The sequence below is a fragment of the Passer domesticus genome, chromosome 2, assembly GCF_036417665.1.
Source record: "Passer domesticus isolate bPasDom1 chromosome 2, bPasDom1.hap1, whole genome shotgun sequence".
NCBI classification, from domain to species: Eukaryota; Metazoa; Chordata; class Aves; order Passeriformes; family Passeridae; genus Passer; species Passer domesticus.
The window spans coordinates 111742469-111757369 of NC_087475.1; the positions used below are offsets into that span (position 1 = coordinate 111742469).

A 14901-nucleotide genomic window follows, 5' to 3' on the forward strand; every position below is an offset into this window, starting at 1 on the left:
AACTGCTCCTTTATTTCCTGGAAGAAATTGTATTTCTCTGTTCTCCTCTGTTCATTGTAGTTGTTTCCCTCAGTATGCAGGCTAGAGCTTCTTGGTGTTAACACCGTGCATTCAATTGTGTTGTCTTGTTTTTCTTCATTTTTTGCAAGCGCATATAACTTCAGCTACACTGCATTATAACTGGCAACATAATGACTGTATTCTCTACAAGATGTGAGACTCCCATAACAGTTCACTGTCCTGGTGTCATGTCATAACATTTTGTCTTTAAGAGGGACTTTCCATTTTCCTGGGGTGACCTGTATTACATGGAGATTGTTTAATTTATGGTTTTACAGAATTCTAAGGGGGCGACTTTTCCTTTGCGTTTCACAGAAACCAAAGAAAGTACGGGAGGCTGAGATTGCAACACATTTGTTTTTAAATTTTTTTTTAGTTAGTTCTGGAATTAACTGTTATTCTTTTAATAATAAGAATAAAAAATATTATTTTTTTGTTTGTTTAAGAAATGTTGTAGTGGTAACTTTAGAAAAGGCTGTCTTCTAAGGATGCAGGTGAAGTAGACACTGGTTTATAAACCTCAGCTTTTGTCTTTCCTCTCCAGTTGTGGAATTTTTGATGTACATATTGTCAATATCTGTATCAGACCATTCTTCAGAAATTATAGTGATTTTTAATCTCTGTGATTCTTGTTTTTTAAATCATAAAGATACACACTTTTAACTATGTAATGCTCTTTACCCTTCCACAGATGAAAGATGTGGTTTATGAGAGATTCTACAGGTTATTACATGAGAGACTTACTTCTAAAGTTTTTGGACATATCCTTGAATTTCCCCTGGTGCAAAGCAAGTAAAAGCTTTAAGCTGAAAGCTTTTAAATGTGGATGAAGTCATGCCTCTTCCTTTGAGGCACTCTTCCCAGTTAGCAATAAGACATGGTCTGGCCTTTAATAAGAGAAGAAACATGCTTCATCATTTTTGGTAAATCTTACAAGTTGTAATTTTTTGACTTTTCCTTTGCCTACAGTTCTATTTATCGATGTGCCGTTTTTATGAAAACATGTTGCAGCTTTTTTTATGGCTCTCTATTATCTTTATTAATGCTTCTTTTTCCTCTGTCATAAAGAAAGTCAAAAGCCTTTGAAATTACAGCAGCAACAACATACCATAGCTGTTGTGTAATCTGCTGGCTTCATCTGAATCAGTCAGCACTTCCCAGCAGAATGTGAATACTTATTTTAAAATTTATTTTCCATTACGTTAATTTACATCTGTAAATTTCAAAGAATTTGTTTATGCTAGGATACAAACCTCCACAAAGGATGTCTCAGCTGCAAGAGACTGTAAGGCAAATTTCCCAATATGGAAATTTATTTTATAAAATGAGAACTTTTAATGAGGGAGGTGTGAGCTCTTATTACTCCACAGACTATCACAAAGTAATTATCATTTTATCTGATGCTTAAAATGCTGACTTGCTTTACAAGTCTTAATAAAAGTCATAGAAGATGAATGGTATTGTCAGTTCTGGGTTAACGGGCAAAATTTTGCATGGATAACCAGATGTATTTAGTCGTGATGCTGAGTAAACATATGTAGATAATGCTTTAAAAAAATAATTATTTTGGAACACTGATGTTGTTTGTGACCATGATTTCACAACTACTAAGCTGCTGTCTTACTGGAGATATAGGGATATTTGCACTCATAAATGTTACAAAATCTGGGGTAAATTTGGTGACAGTAAATGGTGTGCGAAAATTTTAACAAACTTATATTGGTTAATTTAAGATTTAAGACTGGATTAACTTCCAGTTCAAGTAATTTTACTTCAGCACTAAAATTCAGTTTTGTTTTATTATGAAACCTCAATTTAAGAAAAAAAATTTCTATTTTGAATTACATTCCTTCCTTATCTAGATGTTCTTGGAAGTCACTTGTCAAAACATCAGTCTTGTGTAGAAAGCATTAATGCTTTGTGTGACAGTAAGGATTTGAATGTCAGCATGAAAATTATGAATTCTGTTGTTCATTTTTGATTTTCTAATGGCAGCCATCTACAGTGTTTGAGATTGTGATAGGGAGGTGGGAGTCAAATTTTTAGGTGGGAGTGCAGAAGAGCTGTCCTATTAAATTGTTGGCAGCTATTTGGTTTGGTTTGTTTTTTGACCTGACTGTTTATCCTGAAAACATTTTAAAAGACCACTAACCTGAGAAATCACAATATTAATGAGCTTGAAGTTAGCCTTTAAAACTCAGGGTCCCAGCATTCAGCTCATCAGAAAACATGGCACAATGAATTGTGAGCTGGACCCTGATGTGTCACTGCTTCTCAGATGCACTCTGCTTTTTTCTTTCCTCTTTCTAGATTTCACAGCTATTTCAGGTATTCTTTGAAGTCAGTATCCATTACTGTTGGCATTTCAATGCCATATGATTCTGCATGCAGCATGACTTAATCTTCTTCTATTCTGAATCTAAATACCTCAATAAGGTAACCAGCTCACTAAGGAACAGCACTTAGGTTTTGTTAGTTAGTAATTCAGGAATTTTTTTTAATATTATGATAGCGCATATTCACCGCCTTCTCCTTCCTCCCCCATCTCTCAATGTCTCCCACCATACTGCCTGTAAAGTCAGAAATAAAGCCAGTAATTTCAGATGCAACACCAGAATTTGGAACTCTTCAAATTTACGTCAGCCAGCAAATTATAGTTTTGCAGATGGAAAGCTTTCTGAAGGAAATGGAAAGATGAACCACAAGAGATGTGGTATAGGGGTCAAAGCAACAAGACTGAGGCAGAACTTTTCAGTTACTAATCCAGGTCCTGTTTCTGTCTTGTCTTCATCTTTAACAAGTGAAATTTTGTGCCTGATCATCAGATTTATTAAAATGGAAAAAACAGTGTCAACTTACTGTAACAGATTTTGAGAATTATTATTAATCCAAACAGGTTTTAAGTGCAGTAATTACACAAAATAAACCAAGACAACTACTGTTTTTTGTAATTTGTGATTTTTAAACAACAGTGTCATTTAAATGATTGCATTTAATGTTACATGCTAACAAGTTAAATTGATGGGAAAATTTGTGTCTTTATGAACCTGAGTTTTAAGTGTATACTTGAAGTGTTATTCCTGGTAGAATGTTATTGCTTGACCACAGTTACTGAGCTGTTTTTAAAATCACCAATGTAATAAAACACTCAATACTGCAGAGATAAACAGGTCAGGACTTAATCCACCTCTTACCCTGTGGGCAGGTGAATGAGCTTGCATTTTCTATTCAGTGTCAGTACTAGGAATTGATGAGGTTGCAGCCTCCTGCTGTCTTACCAAGTGAAAAACTGTTACAGGAGTTAATTCAGCTCCTGAAAACTGTCCTTTGGAGCCCTGCCTGTCTTTACCCCCACTCCCCATTGAAAGATTAGGCACAAACAGGAGAGTGCAGCTTGCCCAAGTTGTGGATACTTGTAGTGAGGTTGCTACTAGACTGGTGATCCCAGCCTCATGTGTTTGGTTTGTGTAAGGCAAATACTACTCTGCCATCACTGCTATGCTGTGTTTACTGTTGCTGGAAGAGTAATATTTGGAGGTGTGAGTTTTTGTCTTACTCTGCATCCTTCAGTTGATTGAGGAGTTTGCAGAAGTTCTGATTCCCTGAATGAGTCAGTTCCTTCAGCTCACTGTAAATTTGTAACCCTTAAGTCACATTTTTACACTTCAATTTAATGATACTGTTTTATATTAAGAGAAGATTTTGAGTTTTCTTTAAGCAATTTCTATAGATAAATCCTGTGATTTTTTTTTTAAATTCTGTATGTAACTTCATAGTGCCTAGGTTTCAAGGTGGACCTCTTTATGGAATGTTCTTAAGGGGGGCACAGGTGGGAGAATGGGTGCTGTTCTGGTATATCATGCACCTGAGGCAGTGCTAGTACTGCTGTCTTGACCAGAATTGGGCATAATTGTGCAAGGATTTAATTTATGCAAACTTTTTTTAACTTCAATTAGTTAATATTTTTGGTATGACAGAAAATAGCACTCAGCCACATCATGTCGCTGAGGAGACTGGTTAGTCGTAAATGGCATTTTCCCATAACATTTACAGGAACTGGATGTTCTCTAAAACAATTTTAACACACATTTCATATAAAAATAAATGTCTGGGGCATTTTCATCCATGGGCAGAGTAGGCACTGTGCCTATCTCTTATGATAACCTTATATTATCAGGCATTAGCAATGGTAAAATTTAGAACTTTCCATGCTGCCATGCTTACTTATTCTTCTGAACTGAAGGCATTCTACTCATGCTGCCAGCCCTGGATAAGCTGCTCAGTGGCCACTTGCTTCTAGACAGGTGGAACTTGTCTGGAAACTTTATTATGCATTCTTCATGCTCAGTGTACAAGAATTTATGTGCTGAAATTGTGATTTAAATTTATTTAAATAGATTAAACATGGTAAGTTAAATAAAGATACTTTAGTACTGAATGGCACTGTTAGGGAAGACTGAGAGTTTGCCAGTAACTGGAGGAATAAGGCTGGTTGTAAACAATTAGACAAACATTTGTCAGAAATTATATAGGTGGTGTCACTGCTTTGCAGGATTCAAATTCCATTACTTTTCGAGAGTTCTGTTCTGTTCATACCCATAAGCCTTTATTATATACATACATCCTTGGGTAAAAAATAAGCCCTTTTTCTGGTGTGCTTATTTCCTGAAGAAGCTCTGTGTATGTGTTTAATAAACTCAGAGTGTTTGAAACTGGGCTTGGGTGGCACCCCATTTCTTCTTTTTTATCAGAAAACGTAAATCTTAATTGTTGCAAATTTAGCTTGAGGCATTTAAATTTTCCTTGATGCTAAGTTGCATGAAGCAGTGCAGTTGAGACTTTTATCAGATTTTCTGATACAGTTGCAACTTTTTCTGGTAATAATGTTAACAGCAACAGTGTTAATATCAAACAGAAGTTCATTTTGAAGCTAAATATGCATCTTTTCCCATAGACCTGCTAATGTGAGGGTGTCCACTTTCTCTAAGATGGGCTTGGCCAGCACTTCATGTTGGAGGCACAGGTGAGAGAGATGGTATCAATGCATTGTGGCAGGGTTAACTAGCTGAACTTCAAAGCTACAAGTGATGAAGAATCCTGCTAGTTTCCTGGTTTTCACTCTGTGACCTCTGGAAATTGTATCAAAACTTTTCCTTATGCATGACAAATTGCGTCTGCATACAGTTCTAGGTACTGAGCCTCTATAGCTCTGGTGACTTGGTGACCTGGCAGATAATTCATTTTCTTGCTACCTGTTCTAAACCTGCTTAGTGTTTGGAAGTTGTATTTTCTTTTCTCCCAGTAGGCCTCTGGCCACACAGACCTGGGAGCACTTGGTGAATTATCTAAAGGTGCAATGTCAATTCATGTTTTGTCTAAAACATGTTAATCCTGAGCAAAGGAGCTCTGGTTCAGCAGCTAAGTTTACATGGCTTTTCCAAACTGATCCTCTTCAAAGAGGACTAACACATTGTTTTAGATTACAGGATAGGAAGCTACCTTGGAGACCTAAAGATGATAGTTTGAGAATTCTTTTAATAATTCACAGTTCAATAGCAAATGATAGTTTAAGTAGCTTCTTCACCTGTGATTAACTGTTTAACTGAAGAACATTTTTTACTCTCAGATCTGTTGATTATGATGTATTGAAGTAAGATGTTTACATTTTTGCGCAGCCTTGGTTGTTCACTGTGTTAAAAATCAAACACCCTGCTTAAGAGTAAAAGAAATGGGATCCTTTAGTAGTATGTCCACTCAGAGTGCCAACAGCAGTGTTTAGGGTGATTGTGGTATTTTGGGTTTTTTAGCTACTTGCATGTGTGTTCAGCAGCTGGAGTAACTTCCTTGTTTTATAAAATCAATATTTCTCTATTTCCTAGGGGAGAAAAACCCTAAATTGTTGGGATGAAAAAAGGATATTTAACTAATTCTAGCATTTCTGTGACCAATGATTTCTTAAACTCTTTTAAAATTGGTCTGAGCAGTCTTCCTAAAGCCAAGAGAGATACTTACTTTTTCCATCTTTAGTTGTTTTCCAGTGTTTTTTGCCTTTCAGAAACTGTCATAGGAAAAGGCTTTTTTAGGAAAGAACAGGGTCACGTGCATGTATGCTTCCCTTGTGCCTTCTTATGAAGACTTTGAGTTCCTTGTTCTTTAAGGAACTGTGAATTCAGTTGAACATTCTGTGCCTTGTTAGTGTAGCCCAAACTGATTTATAAGTCAGTATCGTTATGTGACATTTGGCTACATGCCCTGCTTGATCTCTTTCCTTGCCTCCTGGCTGATGGTCTGTGGTATTCAGGTTATAGTTTCTTGTTTCAGATGTCACTGAAGGAGCTGTAGCATGTTTTCATGTACAGTATGTTTCTGATGTAATACATTTTAGCTTTTATCATTAATTTACAATGTGCTTTCAAATGCTGAAAATAAAGTTCTTGCTAGCAGAACCTGCACATTGTTTACTTAACTGCTTTAATCTAGATATATAAAAGTTCATTTACAAGTTATAAAATGTTATCAGTGTCAATTTCAGACTCCTCCCACCGCGTTAATCCTGACGGAAATAAGGAAGTGTCGCTGTTTACAGAGGTGACATAATCCTGCATGGCTCTAGGTGGCCGGTGGGACCAAAGCAGGGCCAAGAAGATCCTTTCCAAAGTGGCTGCTCCTTTGTACACCAGGGTACATTTTCCTCCCTCCTCCTTTGTATGGGTTAGCAACATATGCAAGCCTGACTATTCCTGTCAGCTGTTGTCTGCTGCTTTGCCTAAAAAGAACCAAAGTGTGAATCTCCCAGCAGAAGCCTCATAAGCGTTCTCCACCGGTTGGTGTCGTCCCCGCGCCACCCTCGGCGGCAGCTATTTGTCATCTGGAACTGGCTCTCCTGAAGCTGGACTTGCTGACTGCTGTAGAGGCTTTCATCCCCCTGCTCTGCTTACTCACAGGCATACAAATGAACGTGCTCATTTATATATCAGATGTGTCTTTAGAAACACGGATTTTACAGGTTTTAGGGCTGCCAAGGTTCCTGGTGGCCTTTTCATTGAAGACAATTCAGTGTCTAGTGTCAGAATTTCATTTTTGGCTACTAATTTAAAAAAACCTTTTCTCTTTACATGAAAGAGTATATAGTAGTATTTTGCAAGTTAAGAAAAATGTTTCAGATTTAAGCATTAACACTTGACCACTGCATTTTTTTCCCACACCTTCCTACATCCAGGTTAGTGTGTTCAATACTGGTTTTCAGATATTTAGATTACGGATTGGCTGTCCCCATTGTGGCATTGTTACACCCTCAGGTTCAAGTGACCAATATAAATCACTTTTCTTTTTTTTGGTATGATATTTTTTTGGTAACAGGATGGCTTTTCTGAGGTGTGGAATGTGCTTGACCAGGGGGTAGCATTTTGAAGTTGAAAACAAAAACAACTGTGGCATTTACTAGGTTTCTTTTGAGAAACCTCTTTGTGGCTAAGTAGAATGGAATCATGTTTGGGAATGTGATGGGTGATGTTAGTTTCAGGTAAGGCAAACTTAAATGTGATAAAATTTTAAAATCTATTTTCTTCATAATTAGACTTACTGACTGAAAGCTGTATAAATTGTACCAAAAAAAAGATTAAATCCATTGAAAGCTGACAGAATTCAATCAGTTTACACTTAACTATTAGATAGTTTTGTCCATGTGCTAAAATTCAATGTGTAATTAAAATGTGAGTTTTATGAGTGCATTACTTTCTATTTTTAAGCAGCCAGTTTCATGTGGTTTTTAAATGGCAGCAGCTTCATGCTGCTTCATTTCAGTTTTTAAAGTTTTTCTTCATTCCCTCACTCTGTCATTGCGATAGTTGCTATGCAAACACTAGATAAGCTTTATGTCTCTCATAAAAAAAGACAAAGATTTAAATCAGCTGTCTGCAATGAATTTGAAAGAAAATGCTTTGAATATTAGGTTTAAGGCAGATTTTAAGAACTCTATCCATCATTTAAGTGCAATTGTTGTGTTGCTTCCCAGACCTTTGGAAATCTGTAAAGCATAATGAAGTCTGATGTTTGTTGTTTCACATCCCCAACATGTATGCAAGATGAGTGTTTCTCTTGTCAGGAGTGGATTTTTTCCCATCCACGTTTTCAGTCATGTTCAGTAGAGCTTTGCGTACCCTACCTCATGTATGTCTGTAAAGCTTTGGGGAGTTTGGGCATGAGCAGTGCTGGTTGCAGGCTCTGGTTTCTCAGCTTCCTTGAGCAAGCAGGCTCAAGGAAGAATGGCTCAAGTTCTGCTGCTTTGCCTCAGCAGCCACTCTCTGGCAGTCACCTGCCCAGCCTGAGGCTGAAGTCAAGCAGCTGTGTTACATCATCATCATCATGTGCATGATGAGCTATAGCAGCAGGCGTGACTTCTGCAACAGGTAAAAAGTCCACACATTTATCAGCTTCAATGACCAAGGTTACGGTTTTGAGCTGTGTGGAAATGTCGTGTAGCAAAGTTGAGTTGAACTGTCACCCCCATTATTTCCCTACTGCTGCTAAAGGATGCTTCTATGATGGTGTTGCTGGGTGTTCAGCCAGCATTCATTGTTTGCGTGAACATTCACCTCTTCACAGTCACATCAGCCCCGGTGAGGAATTGCTTTGGGAGATGTTTTTGTACTGGTTTTAACTGGTGGGTACAGACTGCCTCAGAAAATCTTCAAATACATCCTGCTAGAAGTTGTGAACACTCTGGATGAGCTGTAACTGCCTGAGAGTGCACTGGTGCACTGGAGTGCATGCAGCTGCTGAACTTCAGGAACATCATGGTGCACTGGACATGCAGTCAGAGTGATTTTTGTCTTGCTGACAGAAAACACAGCAAACCTCAAAATCAACCTAATGTACTGAGAGGTGTTAAGAGTCAAAGTATCCATTACTTCACTTAAATCACAAGACTGGGCACTATATTTAGAATTTTTCAGCAGTGATTTTTACCTTCTTGGAGCTGAGTAATACAGTTTAGTGAATGGTTGAACTAACCAAGCTTTCAACTATATCAAGAAGCTCAACCTAAACCCTAAGGGTGCCATGGCAGAATCTATTCAATATGAAACAAAAACCCAAAGCAATTAAAAATTATTACTAAGACACAGTTTCAAAGTTCAAATCAATTTGGTGACAAGAGAAAGTGTTGAGGGAAACTATTAATGAGACAGAACTACAGTTATATACAATGGTTTTTAAAGATATGTCTTCCTACATTGTAAACTCCTTAGGATTCTCTGACTTAGATGTTTTAATTGCTTTTTAAATTAACTTTATTCAGGTAGAACCACACCCAGGATTTGAGAACAGCTGCTCGTGTGAAAGGTCCAGAGGAGCTGTAGTAGCTCAGTTGCCCTTGCCATGTTTACATGTGGTAAAGAATTTCTCCTGAAGAAAAGTAGCAGTTTTTTAAGATCTGCCACACAGGGGAAACTGACCAGGAGTAAAACCAGGCTTTTTTTTTTTTTTTTAATGCCATGACAAGCACAAAATTGGTAATTCATCATAGTATAAGGTAAATAGTATGAAAATTCTGTTGCTCAGCACAAATAAAGAAATAATTTGATTGTACTAGTGATGGGGAATAGAAACTATCCTTTGTCCTCTGGATCAAATCTCTAAAAATTCTGCTGTCAGCAGATGTTTGTCAGGGGAGGAAAGGGAAGTGACGGGAAAGGAACAAAGGGTCAATGCAGTTTGATAGGAACTTGACTTTCATTTCTGGAGGATATATTTGTTCTTAAAATGTTTTCACATTGGATGTTGTGAAAAATTACTATAAAAATTTAGATGAAGAAATACAATTATTTAAGACTGAGTTATGTGATGATTCTTTTCTTTCACTGTCCTTTTACTTTTAATAGAAACTAGCATTTTAATCACTTAAAATTAGGAATACTGATCCATTAATACCCAAAACATGTTAAGAAATCTGATCTAATAAAGGAGGGTAATAGAGAGGTGGTGGCGGGGGGGAAACAGCAGTGAGGCAGTTTAATCATTATACCTCCATCTAATTATTTTGGAGTTTTACCAGTATAAATGAGAGCAAAATTGGCTCTGTAAGTATTAAGTGAAGAATGTTTTCTTTTTAATCTGAAGAAGACAGACTATGAGAAGTAGAATTCTGGCTTTTGATAGATGTTATGATTTGTTTTAGGAGAGCAGTATTCAGAGTACAGATGGTACTTTAGATACTGGTAAAGCAGTAATCAGTGATACAAGTCACCCTTCTTTGCTGGATTTGGATTTAAATTGTCTCTTACCTATGGAGAGACATTTTTCTTTTTTCTACTTAGTGTTTTTATCAAATTTATTGCGTGCATAGCATTCCTGTTAATATTTTTTATTTGCCATATTGTAGTCTTTCGACTTCTTCAGCTCATCCTTTCTACTCAGACACTCTTTTTGAACACTGTCACTTAACTTTGGTTCCTAACACATCTGTTCACAACATAGCTAAGTTTTCTACTCTATAACTTGACACTGGATATTTAGAAAACTAAGTAATCATTTTTAAACTGCAAGGACTCTGCACATATGACAGAATAGTGAGCAAAAGACTTTTTCAGGAGCTCAGGATACTGATATGGGATATTGTTTTTGTACTGTGAAATTACATTTGTTCTGGTTGCTAGGATTCTTTTCATTCTATATATACACTATACAGTGCCCTCTTCCCTGATTCTCTCAACAGAGGTATAAACTTTGCTTGTTATAAAAAAGAATAGGTTGGAAACATGGATGTGACTTTTATCCATTTGCCAGGTTAATAATACACAAATACCTGAATTATATTTGAAATTAAATGGCTCTTTATATTTACATTTTTAGGAGCATGTTGAAAATAACTGCTTCATATTTTCTCCATGTTTAAAGCAAAAAAAAAGTTATGAAAAATTTCACAGAAGATATTTTGGCTCATCCTCTAAATCCGTGTATGTGTGATACTACAACAATGCATCTGTTAGTACCATATATATACCAATTATATATAAATATATAATTGAACGAGGATTTTGCAGGATTTAAAACATCAAATAATTGGGAAAAGAACCCTTACTTCTCTCCTAAAATTGCGTTTATTTTTGTACTAAGGAAAAGGAGAACATACCACAAAAATATGTTTTACCTGTAAGAAGAGTTCAAAATTCAAGGTCTAACTTTTCTAACATTTTAAATTACACATAGGACTCTGAAGAGCAGTGCTCAGCAGTTCCAATTTGCAAGTAGGACAGTACAATTGACTTAATTGCAGTTGTTCCTATGAACAGAGATTTGACAGGGTTTGGCCCTTAATTAATGGAGAGGACTGTAATTTTGCATACCACGCAGGTGTGAATTATAAACACACCGAAGTCTAATCTTTCAAGGTGCTTTGTGCCTCGTCTGAGCTGTTTATCATTCCCAGTTTTCTGGAGTTCATAGCTGCAATACTGTTGAACATCTTGCAGAATAAGCCTTGCAGAGAGCAGCGTGCTTTCTGATCCTCACACTCATCATGGGTTTGACGAGGATTAAAAGTTTTCTTTCACAAAAATCTGACAGTTCTGCCCTCTTGTGATTTGACACTTGCACGCAAGACACAGAAGAGGGAAGCAGTGTGTATGAGTTGAAAAGTTTGTTAGCGATTAAACTAGTTGCAATTCTTTCTTTTAGGCATAGCATAGTCTTATTGCAAAGTAATGCATGTGGAAATTTATACACGCTCTGAAAACTACAGTAGAAGTTGTTCAAAAGTAGAGTAAATGCTTAGAGACATGTGTGTGTACATGCCTGCTAATATATAGCATATGCATGTAAATGCAGCAGAAAGAGAGGCAGTAGCTCTACCTAATATATTACAATACTGTTGGACTCCTTCCACAGCTTTAAATGCAGTCATGATTTTATCCGACCATTTGGAAAGTGTGTGTAATTCATAACTCTCTCCTTCTTTAATGTTAAATTAATTCCTCGCCTGTTGCCTCTGCAGGAATTGTTTTAAAGACAGTTTCTAACGCTTGAAATAGCCACCCTATGTATGATTCACCAGACATCCTCTAGATCTCCTAGTGCTGTTTTGGGGTATTTCATTGTTTCTCAGTTCCTCACCCCTCTTTTTTTTTTCTTTGGAAGTGACTTTTTAAAAAAAAAAAAAAAAGGTATCTCATCAGGAAAAGCCAGAAGCGCCAGTGCTTGCCAGAAGAAGCTTGCTTCCCACCCTGTGCCTTACCTTGCGCTGGCGGGCTAGAGCAATCCCGGGTGAGCCGGTGCTGCGGGGCGCGGGCGCTGCGCGGTGCCATCGGGGCTGCTGCGAGCATTCCAGCGCTCCCGCGGAACAATGAGGGATGGGCGCGCGGGCGGCCCGAGCCTATGCACCATTACGTCAGCGCCTTGCCATATAAGGCGCGGTGCAGCCCCGCCGCGCTGCCCGGTGCGCTCCGGTGCGGCCGCCGCCGGGGCGCATCGGCCTCCCCTGGGCAGCTGGGCTCGGCCACCCCTGGGCAGCACGGCCCTGCCACCTCTGGGCAGCTGAGCTGCCTCTGGGCAACTCGGCCCTACCACCTGTGGGCAGCTCGGCCACCCCTGGGCAGCACGGCCCTGCCACCTCTGGGCAGCTGGGCTGCCTCTGGGCAGCTGAGCTCAGCTACCTCTGGGCAACTGAGCTTGGCTACCTCTGGGCAGCTGGGCTCGGCTACCTCTAAGAGCAGCTCGACTGCCTCTGGGCAACACAGTCCCGGCCACCTCTGGCCAGCCAGGCCCTGGGCAGCCGGGCTCTGCCCCATCCCTGTGCAGCTGGGCTCGGCTGCCACTGGGCAACTCTGCTACTTCTGGGCACCTGAGCTCGGCCACCTCTGGGCAGCTGGGCTTGGCCACCTTTGGGCAACTGGGCTTGGCTACCTCTGGGCAGCTGGGCCACCTCTGGGTGATGCAGCCCGGCCGCCTCTGGGCAGCTCGGCCCTGGGCAGCCGGGCTCTGCCACCCCTGTGCAGCTGGGCTCAGCTGCTGCTGGGCAACTCGGCCCTGCCACAACTGGGCTGCCTCTGGGCAACTGAGCTCGGCTACCTCTGGGTGATGCAGCCCGGCCGCCTCTTGGGAGCCCCGGCCCTGGGCAGCTCAGCCCCGGGTGCTGGCTGCGGCCGAGCCCCGCGCTCTGTGGAACACTGCGTTTGTCCTCCAGCTCAGGGCCAAGAAGAATGTGCGGAAGGTTTGGGTTAGGGCAGTTCCTCTCCAGCGCTGATAATAAAGTCGTTTTAAGTTGTTGCTGATTAGGTACAATGTTTTCCACTTAGTCCCGCGGCCTAGAGTTTGGAAATGGAAAATCTAAATTCCAAGTCATCTTGTTTAATTAGTTGTTGTAAGGGAGCTTTTTCTGTTGTGTTTTTTTTATTTTAATTTTATTATGACAAAAAAATGCAACTTTAGCTGAGCTCCTCTGGGGGGGAATATGAACTTTGAGCCTTCCTTTTTTTTTTTTTCCTTCTGTAAAGAGTCGGGGTCCTTGGAGGATAGTATTTTATTTCCTGATGATGTAACTACAAAACAATTCTCTTAAGTGATGATGGGAAGGCCAGATGAAATCTGATTTTTTTTTTCTCTTCAATGTTTTTTCTACAAACCCCTTTCCTTTTTCATATGTTTGTGTTTCAGCTAACACAATTAAGCAGTCCAACCAACTATTTTTAGTAAGAAGGTCTTGAAGAAATGAGTTGTTTGTTTTAATATTTAGGAAAGAGGCAGAAAGCCAAAAAATAGGATTTAGATTGAAGAACTTAAAATGTATCGCTTGTATTCCCCATGCTTTAGTATACACCCTGAATAAACACTGATGACAGATGGAAGAAATACTGGAAATAGGTACAAAATTTGTTACTGAAAATCCACTAAGGGATAACAGGAGTCAGTGAAACAAACTCCTTTTATGTTGGTGGGTAAATTAGACCATTGAAAGGCATTCTACCCTATTTAACTAGTAGGTGCATCCACAATTAATTTATTTGCAGCATTTGAATTTTAGTCTTCATCTCTGCAGCTTAAGCCATTCTCTGCCCGCCTTTAGTGTGTTTTGTCATATTGCACATGATGCCAACAATAAGGCAAGTTAGTTATTTGGGGGTATTGTCTGTAGGTGTGAAGACTAAGATTAAGATGTTTGCATTTCATTGACAGGACAGACATCTTCTAGCTATCTTGCATAGATTTACCCTGAGTGTAGCCTGAAAAAGGTACTTATTCTTTAGCTGAAAAATTCCAGGCAACCCCGTGCATGGGTACTGAGTAAAAGCTTCCTCAGAACTCTGCTGCTTATTTGCATGGGTGATCTTGCTGTGTCATCTGTGTAAGTTTCTGAGAAAGTTCAGATTTGGGTACCTTGTCAGAAAACTTTAAAATTATTTAATGCTAACCCTTCCCAAATGGTTTTGGAGATAGAAAACATCTTATTTGAATATACCAATGGACAGACCAGGATAATATCATTTGCTGTTCTAGGGAGAGTTAATAATCAAACCCAAACAGAAGCAAAATAACCTGTCCTTTAGCTGATATTGGCCTATTTGGTTCCTTGGCTAATGTTTTTGGAGGCTAACTGTTGTTATCAAAATTATTATGCCATATGGATCAATTGAAATCCAAGCTCATCTAGGCGACCTTGGTATGGGAAGTATCTTCAGCAACAAACTCAGCCTTTCTGCTAGGACTCTGTTTAAAATGGCAGGACAGCTGAAGGTGCAAGGTGCTGTCTAAGAGCAGGCCACGGAGGTACTGCTCTATCCAGTTCTGATTTGCAGGAGGAGTCCAGGAAGTTACTCAGTGCAAGGTAGGTAGGAGTTAAATGTGAAT

General features: G+C 39.1%; 2 protein-coding genes across 7 annotated transcripts in view; one reads left to right on the forward strand and one right to left on the reverse strand.

Annotated features, from left to right (window-relative positions):
* The window catches only part of CMSS1 (cms1 ribosomal small subunit homolog), a 256935-nt gene that overhangs the window by 60399 nt on the left and 181635 nt on the right, over positions 1-14901 (forward strand). The gene's annotated exons all lie outside the window — the stretch shown is intronic.
* FILIP1L (filamin A interacting protein 1 like) overlaps positions 1-14901 on the reverse strand; it is a 188092-nt gene that overhangs the window by 23318 nt on the left and 149873 nt on the right. The window contains exon 1 of one of the 2 annotated variants that reach the window (XM_064410748.1): positions 12293-12449. The exons of the other annotated variant lie outside the window; for it this stretch is intronic. The gene's annotated coding sequence lies outside the window, so the exon portion shown is untranslated. Of the gene's footprint in view, positions 1-12292; positions 12450-14901 lie in introns of those variants that run through there. 2 annotated transcript variants of the gene reach the window in all.